The sequence below is a fragment of the Apodemus sylvaticus genome, chromosome 11 (genome assembly GCF_947179515.1).
Source record: "Apodemus sylvaticus chromosome 11, mApoSyl1.1, whole genome shotgun sequence".
NCBI classification, from domain to species: Eukaryota; Metazoa; Chordata; class Mammalia; order Rodentia; family Muridae; genus Apodemus; species Apodemus sylvaticus.
This window is the reverse complement of record NC_067482.1, coordinates 76,061,391-76,074,862: the sequence shown is the minus strand read 5'-3', so window position 1 is coordinate 76,074,862 and position 13,472 is coordinate 76,061,391. Positions and strand designations below refer to the sequence as shown.

The following is a 13,472-nucleotide window of genomic DNA, read 5'->3' as shown; positions in this document are numbered from 1 at the left end:
TCGTGTCTATGCTTGTGTGAGAACAGGCCTCCGTGGGTCTGAGCCATGAGCAGGAATATCGCTTCCTGATGGTGGCTCGAGAAGCCACTGTAGAGGTTTAGGCTACTGTTCTGCTTCCTTCGTCTGTGAATATGCTGGGTCTTCCTGTTGGCCAGCAACTGGAGTCTTTGCTGTTGTCAGCAGTTAGGAGTAAGGACAGCACTCCATCCTGACCCATTTGCTCTCCCTCTTGTCCTCAGAGGAACTAATAAGAGGCTTGTCTGCATGCCCTCTGGCCTTGAACTCACAGTCCTTCTGTCACTGCCACCTAAGGACTAAGAGCCAGGCCCATGCCAACATGTCTTACTGATCTGGCCACTTGACAGATAGGAAGCCCGGTTGCAGACTGGCTATGAAATACTTCTTGGGTCACAGGACAGTGGAGCTGTGGCTTTTCATCATATGGATAGCCTCTTGTTTAATCTTTCTGAATTTACCCTGATCCACCCATGCCAGGTGGATCACACCCGTCTATGACTCTGGTTCCAGGGGCTACCATACCCCCTTCTAGCCTCCTGTGGCACCCCCACACACATGGACTACACATACACATTTTAGAAAAGGGGGAGGAGTGCACCTAACAGGCAGGTAGCCTGGCTTGGACAGCTTAGAAAGTTGAAAGGACTCAAAGCCTCCCCAGTGAAAGCAGTGAGCTATTGTTAAGTGGGGAACTCCCAGGATAACAGCTTTCATGAGTCCCCATTCATCCTGGAAAGAGCCTCTCAGTGATGCAGGTGCCTAAAGATGTCCATGACGCTGTAGCAACCCCTCAGCGATACCCTGTAGTCCGCTCAATACACTCACTAGTTCACGGAGCTGGTCCATTTGCTTTACTATCTCATCCACGGCCCTCCATAGTCACTGGTTTCAAGCACGTACCTGTGTGGCCCTAGGTGTGGGGTCCCTGGCTGTGAGTGACCTGGGGTCTGCAGCCTGCTTCTCCCTTGGTGAGGAGGAGTTGTCTCCTTGCTGTCTCTCCTAAATTGCTGCTGGACTTGCCCCAGAAAAGGACCAGTATCACACTCATGATGGACAGTTTGATACCTGGAAGCTGACCATTGTCCTATGTAGACATTTTGTGTCCACCTGGCCCAGCATAACTTGGAGCTGCTTTTAGCAGCCAGAAGCAGCAGTGGGAATACTTTGGGCGGGAGGGTTTGAGCCATGTTCTCAAAGGAGAGGCAGTCTGCATTGAGAGTCCAGTCAGGCCTCCAGACCTTCGCTTCCTTGTGATTGGTGAGAGGCCTGTGCTAACTTGTCTCCTGAGAAGAGACATCCAACTTCTGACCACCCTGCTAATGGGCAGCCCTGAGTGCAGGTCTGTCTTCTGCCCTCCCAGGTTTGGCTGGACCAAGGCCCATGTACCTGCTGCTTGATTGTATCATGAGCCCTGTAATTTTGTGATGATCTGGGGACTCAGGTTCTCTCTGACTGTCCTGTGGCAGGGTGGGAGCATTGATGTTGGCCCAGAAGAGGTGCACATATTCTCAGCATGCTGCCTCCCAGTACCCTGGCAAAAGCAACCTAAGGGAGAAAGGATTTGTTCTGGTTCACAGCCAGAAGTTATGGGTCATCCTAGCAGAAGAGTCATGGTGGCAGGAGCTCAAAGCAGGGAGTGGCGAATTTGTCGTGCTAGTTCTCAACTGGCTTTATCAGTTTTATATGCCTGGATCTTCTGTAGGGAATGGCCTCATACATGATTAAGATGGGGTTCCCAGATAGGCAGTTGTTGAAGGAAATATTAAAAAATCGATCCAGCACATTCCTGCGCTTGTGCCTCTGCCCTGGCTGGCTGGCCAGCTATGCAGTGGCAAGCAATGACTGACCTGTTCTTATCTTGTCGAGATTCTAACTCTGAACTCCACAATCTCTCCACCCAGTGTGCTAGGTTTCCACTGGTGAGTCGCTATCATGCCAACCCGTGCTTCAAATCCTCCACAGCCTTTGTGGAGCACTGCTGTACCTTTCTCTCTTGAACCCAGATGAGCTGCCACGTGAAGGAAAACACAATACAAACTTAGTTCAGAAACAATGGTACTCAGTCTCTGGGTGCAACAACTAAATCCTAATCTTGTAAACCTTATCAAAATCTAACCCTTGCACATCCACCATAATACTAGGAAATTCTAGCAGCTACATCTTATGCCTTTGTTGTCCTGGTTCCAAAGAAACCTCACTCTCTCCTGATTCCTCTCTCCTTCAGTCCAACCTGGAAGCCCCACCTACTCACCCAGTGATTGGCTCCTTTATTCATTAGGGGATTGGTTCACAAGAACAGCACCAGGCCCATCCACAGCAGTCAGTGCTGGCGTAGGCCTTTGATCCCAACATGCAGGAGACAGAGGTAGGTAGATCTCTGAGTTTGAGATCACCTTGGTCTGCAGACTGAGTTCCAGGATGCAGACAGCCAGAGCTATACAAAGAAACCCTATCTATAAAAATCAAAACCAAACAAACAAACAAAAAGATGGGGTTCTCTATATCAATGTCAAATAACACAACTCATCCTCCACAGGCATGCTCAGAGGCCCATTGCCCAGGAGATTCTATATTCTGCCAAGTGAACACTAGGGGAATCTGAGGCATTACTATTGATGATACTTGCTTTGATGTCATAGGTCCTTCTTGATTGTCTCCTGATCTTTCCCTTAATTAGTGATTTCCAGTTTGAGAAGAGGCTTAAGTTTGCAAGTTGAACATATGAACCATATCTTTTACTTGGCCTCCTTGATTTCTTTTGTATTGATTAAGCAATACCCTTGGTAGCTTCCAGCCAGGTGGCATCCAGAAACACCTTGCTCTGCCCTCTATGAGGGAAGTGTACTGGAGCCAAGCATTCTCTCCCCTATCTGAGTCTCTGGAGGCCTCTGCCCGCCCACCCTCTGCCTGCAGGGACAGAATGGTGCTGAACTTTCCACCACTTGCTTTCATTGTGCTCAGTCCCTCCAGACACGTTAGTCTCCTCTCCCATTGCTGTGACTTGGTGCTTAGTGTTTTCTCATTATATCCTCATAGAAGCTTGCAAAGCTGAACTCATGCTGGACCATAAAGCAAGTCTCAGAAGAGAGAGTGACAGAGGGTGCACAGCCTCACTGCAGGCAGACTAGAACCAGCAACACCTATCAGCTCAGCGAACTATTCCTGGCTAACTCTTCTAGTTCAAAGAAGAAATCCCCATGGATATTAGGAAGTGTTTTGAACTGAACAGTGCTGGAAACAGCATCCGGCCTAAACATGCAGGGTGTGGCTAAAACTTGTTAGGTTTTAACCTGGCATGCCCACATAGGTTCATGTTTTGAATGCTCAGTCCATAGCTGCTAGCACTACTTTGAGCCCCAGTTGCAGAAGTCAGGACCTAGGTGTGGCTCTTTGAAGGTTATACCTGGCCTTGGTTCCACCTTTGTGCTCTCATTCTTGGCTTACTACCATGTAAACAGCCTCTGACACACATTATTGCCACCGTGAATCTCAACCACTCAGTCCCCACTGTGATGGGCTGCAATCCTCTGCAACTGCCCCAAGTAATCTTCCTCCTCAGAGTAGTTCTTACAGTGACTCAAAACACCAACAAGGGATTACTAATTTAATTTTTTTATAGTTTCATTTTCTTTTTGTGTGTGCATGCATTTGTGTGTGTGTGTGTGTGTGTACATGTTTGTGTGAGTATATGCACATGTGCATGCAGATGGAGGTCAGAGGTTGGCTTCTGGTATCTCTTTTGGTCTGCCTTTACTTTATATTTGAGACTAGTTTTCCCACTGACGCTGTAGCTCATTGATTTTGCTGGACTGGCTGGCCAGTGAGCCCCAGGGATCTTGTCTCTGCCCTCCAAGCACAGGGATTGAAGATGTGTAGCACCGTGCCCCAGCCATTATGTAGGTGCTGGTAATCTGAACGCAGGTCCTCATGCTCGTGGACAGGCCTGCATAGACTGGGCCCCAACAATATGCACAAGGAGAGGAGAATGTCGTCTTGGGTTGGACAAGAGCCATAGAACAGGATCACGGGAAGCAGAAGCAGGGCAGTGACCAAGGGTAAAGCAGCAGTTAATCTAACAGTAGATAGAGGGAATATTTTACTCTTTGGCTGGCTTATATGAGGCCACTATAACCTTGGAACCAAAAACTCTGAGGAGAAAGTTCAGAAGATTGGCTAATACTAGAGGTGAGAATCCTAAGCAAGATATTAGCAATATGAGTGCTGCAATTTTTATTTTAGGGACATATTATTTGATATTTAAAATTTTAATCCTCCCTCCCCCTAGAGGGTGTGACTTACCACATTAACAGAGTAAAGTAGGAAATAGTTGCATATTATCTAAACAGGTAGGAAAGGCATTTGGTATAGTTCATTGTTCATATATGGTGAACAAAAGCTAACAATGTATGAATGAAAAGGAGCATCCAAGGTTCCACAAAGTTCTCAGAATGGCCTGTGGCATGGTGTGGCATGGTTTGGCATGGCACACATTATACAAGACACAGTGTCTGCTTCTACTTTCCCTTTAAATTTTTACTGGTATTATTGTTGAGACAGGAGATAAAAACAACAGACATGTGAAATGCTTGTAAAAAATAAATAAATGAAAATGTTAGTATTCTCAAGTGATAAAAGTTATGACAGAAAATTCCAAGTGATGGCCAGTTACTCAAGAGTAGTGAGTAGATTAGCAAGGTTGCTGGATACATGGATACTATACAAAAGTCAGTTGTGACCACAGCTAGAAAAGGATCTGCAATTCAGTGCAATGCATTTTTTTTCAAGTTGACATACAGATATATTTATCATGTACAACATCATGTCTTGAGGTATTGATATTACATGTAACCACATATAGCAGTTTTTTTTTTGTATGGTGAGAACATTTAACATCAAATTCCTTGTTAATTTTTAAGAGTACAGTCTATTGTGGCTCATCATGTACTTTTAAAAACACATCCTGGATCAGCGAGATAGCTCAGAAGGGCTTAAAGGTGCTGCTGTCAAGCCTGGAAACCTTAGTTTGATTTGTGATACCCATATGTGGAAGGAGAGACCCAATTCTTACAAGTTGTCCTCCGACCTCCACCTGTGTGTTGTGGTGTACACACACACACACACCTTAACTTTCTTTCTAAGTGTACTGCTGTGTCCTTTAGCTAACTCCAGCTTTGCCCTGTGTTGATGGAGCCTCTGGAGCCCACCCTACCGTCCGCCTTTGTGCGCTCAGACCTTTCGGGCTGTGTAGACTGAGCTCTCGTGTTCTGCCTCGCTGTGCTTGACTTGTTTGACTTAACGTAAAAACTGGCTACGTTACTCTGTGCTATTGTGGTTCAGTGCAGTTTTAATCAAAGTCCCAGCAGGTATTTACTGAATTTAAGATTATTTTTATAAAATTTTTGTGGAAATACAAAGGGCCAAGAGGAGAAAACATCTGTACTTAAAATTTTTATTGTGGGAAATAGACATGATGAAGCTTGCCATGATAACCATTTTTAGGTATGGTTTGAGTTTGAAATGTACCCTCGAGCTCATGGGTTGGGGATTTTAGCCCTATGTCTTGGTGCTTGGTGTTAGTTTAAGAGGTGCTAGGATCTTTGCTGGGTGTGGCTTAGATGGAGTAGGTTGGGCTTAGCCATAGTGGGTGGGACTTAGTCAGAGTAGGTATGGCCTAGCTAGAGTAGGTGGGGCTTAGCTGGAGCCACCAGTCACCTGTGGAATGAATCCTTAGGGCTGTTTGTTTTCCCTCAGTCTGTCCCTCCCTTCCTTTTCCCCTCCCCTCCTTCCTCCCCCCTCAATATCACTCTCTCTTGCTTTCTCTCCATTTTTAGTCTCTCTTTCTCTCTCTCTCTCTCTCTCTCTCTCTCTCTCTCTCTCTCTCTCTCTCTCTCTCTCTCTCTTTCTCTCTGCTTTCTCACTCCTTGCTGGCCACCATGAAGTAAACAGCTTTGCTCTTCTATACCCTCTGCCATTTATTCCCTCTCACTGATCTAGAAAAAATTGTATCTGTTGTCCATGAACTAAAACCTCTGAAATTGTGAACTCTAATCAATTTTCCATCTTTAAGTTGGTGCCATGGTTATGTATTTGTCCCAGTGCTGGTGGTTGCTCTGTGTGGATCTGAGGAGGCAAGGACATAGCTAGGTCACACTTTACAGGTATGCCTGAGAGTATGGGTGAGATGAGGGCCAGAGAGGCAGTGGGAGTGGTCTGGACAGACAGGTCTCAATTCTAGGGAAGAAGGGAGAGTTGGTGGGAAGGAAAGCAGGGCCTTAGAGCAAGTCTGAGGAAGCAGCTGCGGACTGCCCTGCATTGGAGTCCCTTCTTTACTTGCCCTGTGTTCCTCTCCTTCAGAGGCAGCGTGCTGAGAAGAGTGAGGTCATCTGGCATAGTAAATGGGGTGAACTGGGGCTCCAGCCTCTAAAGGGCAGGCAGGAGTGGGCCTGCAGACCTCCTGGGAGCTGAAAGTGGGGGCTGCTCTGTGTCAAGCCTAGTGTGGTGGTGTGCCCTCCCTGTAAGGGAATTTGGAAGCCAAGCCACTCTCTGTCTCTGTCTCTGTCTCTGTCTCTATCTCCTTAGCCTGTCCTTAAGTCCTAGTACTTGTAGCATCAAGCATTCTCAGCATGCTGCACTATGCTAAGATGGAGACTGTCCAGTGGTTGTCTAAGAGAACCAGATGTTTAGAAGAGAAATATTAATCAAAAAGTAATTCAGGGTTGTGATTATGGCTCAGTGGTAAGTTCTTCCTTGCCTAGCAATTGCCTAGCATGTGCAAAACTCTGGGTTTCATCTCAACACACACACACACACACACACACACACACACACACACACACGGTAATTCCAGTTTAAGACCAGCTTCAGGCTTTGTGGTTTCTTTTTGTGTATGTATAGGTGCTGATGTGTGTGCATCCTTGTATGTGGAGACTAGAGGACATCCTCAGGTGTGTTTCTCATCCACTGTTCAGCTGTTTTTTGGTGACAGGTTCTCACTGACCACCAGCTTCAGGCTTCAGGGACCTGCTTTCTCTGCTTCCCAGTATAGGGTCCTAATAGGTCAACACCACTGGCTTTTTAAAAAACAAAAACCAAAAACTTGAATCCTGGTGCTTTATGAGGCAAGCACTTTACTATGGAGACTAAATCATCTTCATAGCCTGTTTGTTTGTTTGTTTGTTTGTCTGTCTGTTTGTTTATTGATAATTAGCCCAAGTCTTGCCATGCCTGGCTTGCAGGTGAGCTCCTGAGGTTGGGTAGGAGTCTGAGCAGCAGGATTGTGAGACTGAGGGTGGGATGATTCCTGCAGTGGAGAAGCTTTGATTGCAGCAGGATCCCTGTCTTTGGCTTTTGCTATTTGTGGGGCAAAGAGATGAGAATATAAGTGTTTATGAAAAGCTCTTCCTGGGGGTGCTGGAGATACCAGCCATCTCTAATAATTTATTAAGGAGCTCTTGTTTATGTATGGATTTGCTGCTTTTCCAAAATCCTGCAGATTTTAGGAAGCACAACAGACAAGAAGGGAAGGCATGTGGGGAAATGTAGGTTGAAGCAGCTGCACCACCGGTGGTGTTTGGCCTGGCATGCTGACAGCCAGGAGAGAAAACCAGCACTGGTTGCCACCTGTACACGGTACCCTCATGGATGGCTGGAGCAGGTCTGGCCCTGAAGACTGATGCTTTGTGCTGGCCCAGTTGATGGGAGGTTGTAGGACCAGCCCCAGGAAGAAACCTGTACTGAAGCCTCAATAGAGGCTCAATAGAGCCTGAAACTAGGCGAAAGAGGCATATCCAGGGAGCAGCCGGAAGGGAGGCATAGACCTCCCATGGGAAGCCTGTGTCCCATAAAGCTTTATGTGTCTGGGTATCTCCAATTCTCCTTGACTGCATCACCCATGAGTTGAACTGTGATGTTCTCTGGCACTGAAGAGGTGAACAGGAACCACCTGCCATTGAAAATCATAGTTCTGTGTGCACTGCGGAAATAAGAGGCGTTGCTCACACCAGACTTAGTCTTGTAGCTATTGTGGGGCCACTGTGCAAGTATGGGGGACACTTTGTCATCCTCCAAGACCTGGCTCTGATCACACTGACATTAGAGCCTACAGTAGTCACCACACCTTGAGGTCTCCTGTCTGTCTACTTGCCTTGTTCTGAGTCCACCCAGTGATCCCAGGCTGAGCTTTTGGTACTAGGAGACACAGGGTGCCTTTACTCCATATGCAGGTGGTGAAATTGCTGCCGTGCAGGAACATCAGCATTTCTTCCTTAGAGAGATGCCAGGAGTATTGTGTCCAGGACCATGAGTGTGTGAGAACTACTGCCAGGACATTGTCCTAGCAGGCAAATCCTGATGGTGGTCCATTGTGCCTCTCAAGACACTGCAGGTGCTGGTCACCTGTCCTTTCAAGTACCTGCCATCCCACACTGTTTATATGACGTTGGTGTTAAAGTTCCTTCCCAGAGGGAGATGTACGCACTATTTAACCCCTTTTCCTAAGGTTCCAGTTACAGTCCAAGGTCAGATTTCCCTCCAGCATCCACTCTGGAGAACCAGTGAGCTTATTGGGCACTGTGCTGGCTCATTTTAGGTCAGCTTGACACAAGCTAAATCATGAGAAAGAAAAGAGCCTCGAGTGAGGACATGCCTCCAGAAGATTGGACTGTAGGCAAGCCTGAAGGGCATTTTCTTAACTAGTGGTTGATGGGGGAGGGCTAGCCATTGTGGGTGGTGCCACCTCTAGGCTGGTGATCCTGGGTTCTATAAGAAAGCAGGCTGAGCAAGCCATGGCGGCAAAGCCAGTAAGCAGCATCCCTCCATGACCTCTGCATCAGAGCCTGCTCTGCTTGAGTTCCTGTCCTGAGCTCCTTTGATGATGAACAGTGATATGGAAGTGTAAGCCAAATAAACCCTTTCCTCCTCATGTTGCTTTGGCCATGGGGTTTCATCACAGCAATAGGAACCCTAAGAGAGACTTCCTTACAGAGCATGGATGAGGGATTAGTTACAGTTCCCCCAACAGGCCATGCCTGGAAAGACTACTCAGCAAGGATAAGGTCTTCCCCATAGTTCCTAGATGAAGCTCCCAGAGTTACATACACCATGTGGTAGGGAGAGACTGGATACTCAGGTGAGGGGGCTTGAGCCCTCCCCAGCCCTCCGTGAGAGTATCCAGACTGTCAGTAAGCCCAGCTGGGGCAATCCTTCTTCTAGGGGCGTAGCTTAACTCTGCGGGATGGCTGTTGCCAACAGTGGCAGCTGGCTTGGGGCTGGGAACCATTCTGGAGGGCAGTGCAAGAAGGAAGGAGCCACATTTGTGCATGTGTGCATCCTTGTGCCACAGCGTGAGTGTGGAGGTCAGAGGACAGCTTGTGGACTCTGTTCTCTCCTCCTTCTGTGTAGTTCCAGGGATCAAACTCATCAAGGTTGGTGGCATGTACCTTTATTCATTGAGTCATCTCACTGGCCCTTGTTTTGCTTCTTGAGACAGGGTTTCACTGAGTATCCTGGCTGGCCCTAAACCATCTCTTTTTGCCTCCCCATTGATCTTCCTATGGTTTCCACATTTCCCTATCTGTGGGCCAGGACTGCCTGTAATTGGGTAGCCCATGTTTTAGCCCCTACTCCTTGACCTTCCAGCATTCAAGGGCCCTGTCATTTGTATCGGTGCCCTGCAGAGCACTGTGCTGGAAGAGCTGGTTTGACTTCTTTTACTTGAGTTGAAGTTGCCAGTTATACCAGTATTGTTTTTTCAGGTACTGGCAATGGTGGGCTCCCAGGCAGCAGGGGGCGCTCAAGTCACAGTTTTGCCTCCATCCAAAGTAGTCCTATGTTCCAGATGTTGGCGAGCCATCGTGTAGTGAGGAGGCCCTACAGGCAGTGGGTGCTTTGATAGTATCTGCAGACCCAGCCACTCTCTTGCCCACCATAGCCACATTTCCTAGCAAACCACACAAAAGCTCCAGGTGAGAGCCAGGGAAGGACTTGGGGGAAGGCGCCTTCTTGGCATTTAGTGGGTTTGGTTGCTTCCATTGCAGCCTCCCCTAGCCTGAGATTTGGTGGTTGCAGAGCGTGTCACCTTCTCTACAACAGCTCTCAAGACAGCTCAAAATAAACTCTTTTTCTTTATGTTTTAATCCATCCTTTCCTGATTCCCAGAGAATGTAGATTAGAAAACTGCTTTGTTTGGTCTTTGACAGTCCTGGCTTCTCTTCGTTTGCATGGGAAATTACTGCGGCTCTTTATTCACTCAGAGACACAGTTGGGGTTCTGTTTGCCTGAGTGTTTCCTCATCCGGTTACTGCTCACTGGAGCCTTCCATTTCTACCCTGAGGACAGGCAGCTGTGGTGGTAGACAGGTAGACCAAAAAAAATGTTTAACTTCAAGTGGTGCCAAATTTATACTTATGACATATTATCTGTTTTAAAAGACACTATACTTTAAATTAAAGGTAATGGAGGGCAGAGCTGGGCCTGCTCTGGCAAAGTGGGCAGGAGTAGGAGGCAGTGAGGGTCACAAGGCTATGCTGTGATGGCACTGGTAGGTGAGGAGGACTCAGCCTGGCTGGTCTCTCCATCGACCCAGTGGGTGATGCTGGGATGAAGAGAGGGAGTCTGGGGAAGCGCTCTCTTTGCACTAGGATTTTAGGGCTCACCTCCTAGGGGTTCTAAATTTTGCTTGGTCTTGGTCTTTTGCTCACTTACAATGCTGCCACTTTGCTCTTGTCCCTGTGGTTCTGTCTAGCTCCTTGGTCACATCCTGTGGACTCCAGCCTCCTTTTCTCCAAGTGCTGGCTCTGGGGCAGAGGTGTTGGTGAGGCAGTCCCTGGGCTCTGTGGGCACTTAGTAGGCACCTCTTGTCTGGCCAGGTGACAGTATTCTGAGTACTCCAGGTTGAATTTGCCACCTGCCACCGTGGCTGTGCTCAGTCCACATGCACTTGCTGACCTGTCAGGTGGTGGTTTCCCTCTTCTCTGGGCTCCAGGTAGCTGGTGTGGGAAGTGGCCTGGGCTGGAGAGCTGGTGTCCAGTGCTTTCTGTTCACATCTCACTGTCTTGTGAGGCCCTCCACTGCTGTCTTCTTGTTTCTGAACTGGCCACAGGCTTGTATCTGTGAGAGCTGAGCTGGACCTGGTGGGCCCAGGCTTGAAAATGATCCCACAGCAGTGGGAGTGGGCAGAGGGAAGGAAGGCACGTGAGGCTCTGGCTACCACCACTGTTATCTGTCACCCTTGGACCTCGATCTGGCAGGCAGCTAATCAGCCCTTTCTCAGAGCACGTGTGGGTCAGAAAACAGTAGGATGGCAGAGTCCTGGGTGTTGACCTTGCTCTCTTCAAGGCCTGTCCTCAGAAGAAACTAGTCTCAGCCTTACTAATGACCTCATCAGCTACAGAGGCCAGGCCAGACAGCAGGTATGAGAGGAGAGGATGTGACCTTAAGGCCCCAGGCTGCTTGTGTCTGAACCACAGCACCCATACAGACAAGATCCCATTGTTCTCTTCCCTTCTCATTCCTGACTGAACACACCTGGATGCAGGCCTTTTTGTGTGAGATGATAAAAGTAAACATCTTGCTTTCTGCATAAGGTTCTTAAGTGTTAGATGGCTGGGTTGTCCCCACAGGCCCTTCTGTGCACATTAACCATGCTTAGCACATATGCACCTTGATCACATAGATTTTTTTAGGGTCTGGAGGGCTTGTGGACTAGTATATGTTATCCTCTGCACCTTTTCCCAAACTATAGATTAGTGCTAGGCCTCAGACAATTGTCACTCCGACTGCTGTAGGCCACTTAGACTCTCTGGCATAGAGACAGTTCCCAGTGACCTGTGGCCTGCTGGACTCAAAGGACAGACCACAGTATCCAGGCTCCCAACAGAGCAGAGGTAGTGCTCCCTTACAGCAAGGAGCAGCTCTGTAAAGGGAGGGTTAGGCTCTCTGTGTTGTCTATGGGACCCACTGCCCTTGTTGGCTTCTCTTCCTGTAAGTCCCCTGTATGGGGGGGCGGGGGTGAGGTGGCGCACATGAGCCCTGTCCCTTGCTGCTTTCACTGGCTTTGTTCCTATGTTCAAGACTGCAACTCCCCCAAAAGCCATTGGTCAAAGAATACTTGAGCTTTTGACAGTTCTCATCCTGGTCAGCTGTCACTGGCTTCTATTTGAAAGGGAAGGCAAAATGTTATGGAGTCAACCCTTGATGTTGCCTTATGGTCACACACATCTCTCTTAAGGAAAAGCAAAGGTGAGTCTGGCCCTAGGTATTTCCATCTCGTGGCCTGATGCAGACTCAAGACTTGTCACAGCCCGTGGGCCAAAGGCACTTCATTTGTAATTTCTGGGGCTGTCACTCTGTCACTCAAGGGTAATGGAGGACTGTGGGGCCTGCTTGGCCAAACCACAAGGCCTGGAGGTACCTGGGTGAGCAGTTCACTGAGTCTCAGGAGAGTGGCAGGTATTTTTGCAGTGGGACTCAGGTTATAGCACTGGTTTCTTTCCTCCGCCTTCCTTTCACAAGCCAGGATCCATCAGGTTCACACACTCTTGGGTTGCTCATACTTGGGAGGCAAATGCAACCAATCATGTATCACAGACGCTGCGTGGAGGTGGAGGGGTTTTTAGGAACATACTAGATCCTGCTGGCTGCCACGGAGGAAGCGCGTGCATATGGAGCAGGCTTATAATAGAATCAGCGGCAACTGTAATTAAGGTTGCAAACCATACCACGCCACTAAAACACAAATTCTTTGCAGCTGTTGTGCTGAGAAATTACCCCGTCAGCCAGTGTTGCTCTTCAGATTCTGTAGAGGAAATGCTTTAAAAATGATCTCACAGGGTGATTTATATATAAATGACTCTTCTGTATGAGACGATCAAGATAGAGTCTGAGTCTCTGGCAGACCACAGCTTCCTCGGTGTCCTGTTGCTATGGGTGACGAAGGGAGCACATGGAATTGAAATGTCTGAACTTTTCTGACATGCACAGGCACGCTGCTGTGGCGGATGGGGTTTTAGAACCAGGTGCCTGGCACATTATGGACGTTTTCTTGTCTTAAGATGAATTTGGAAAAGGGGCTGTCAGATGATTCGGACGTTTTTATTGACCAGCAGGTAAGCCATCCAGCTGCTGAGTGTTGTGTAAATGGAATGCTATAGGAAGCCTGGCATCCAGGTCACTACTCTATCTTCACCTGTTCTGGGAATAGGAGTTGTGGCATTTCCAGGGGCTTTACACTTTGAGGCTGCTTTCCTTGGGTCATGAGAGCCATAGAGTGAGTGTGCACTGAGGACCACGGCCTCAGTGCAGGGCTGGGCTGGTTAGCTAGGGTAGAGTGAGCTCCTTCCGTGAGCGTGGGACTCAGCCCCAGTGCAGGGATGTCTGTGTGGCTTCTTGGGACACTGGTTCCCCCCAACCCCTTGTGAGCCTGCACTGCTTGTACCCTGTGTGTCTGTCTGAAAGCA

The 13,472-nt window shown here is 48.2% G+C and overlaps 1 protein-coding gene across 7 annotated transcripts in view; it reads left to right on the top strand.

Moving 5' to 3' along the window:
* Positions 1-13,472, top strand: part of Rgs12 (regulator of G protein signaling 12) — a 96,811-nt gene that overhangs the window by 32,173 nt on the left and 51,166 nt on the right. The window lies entirely within an intron of this gene.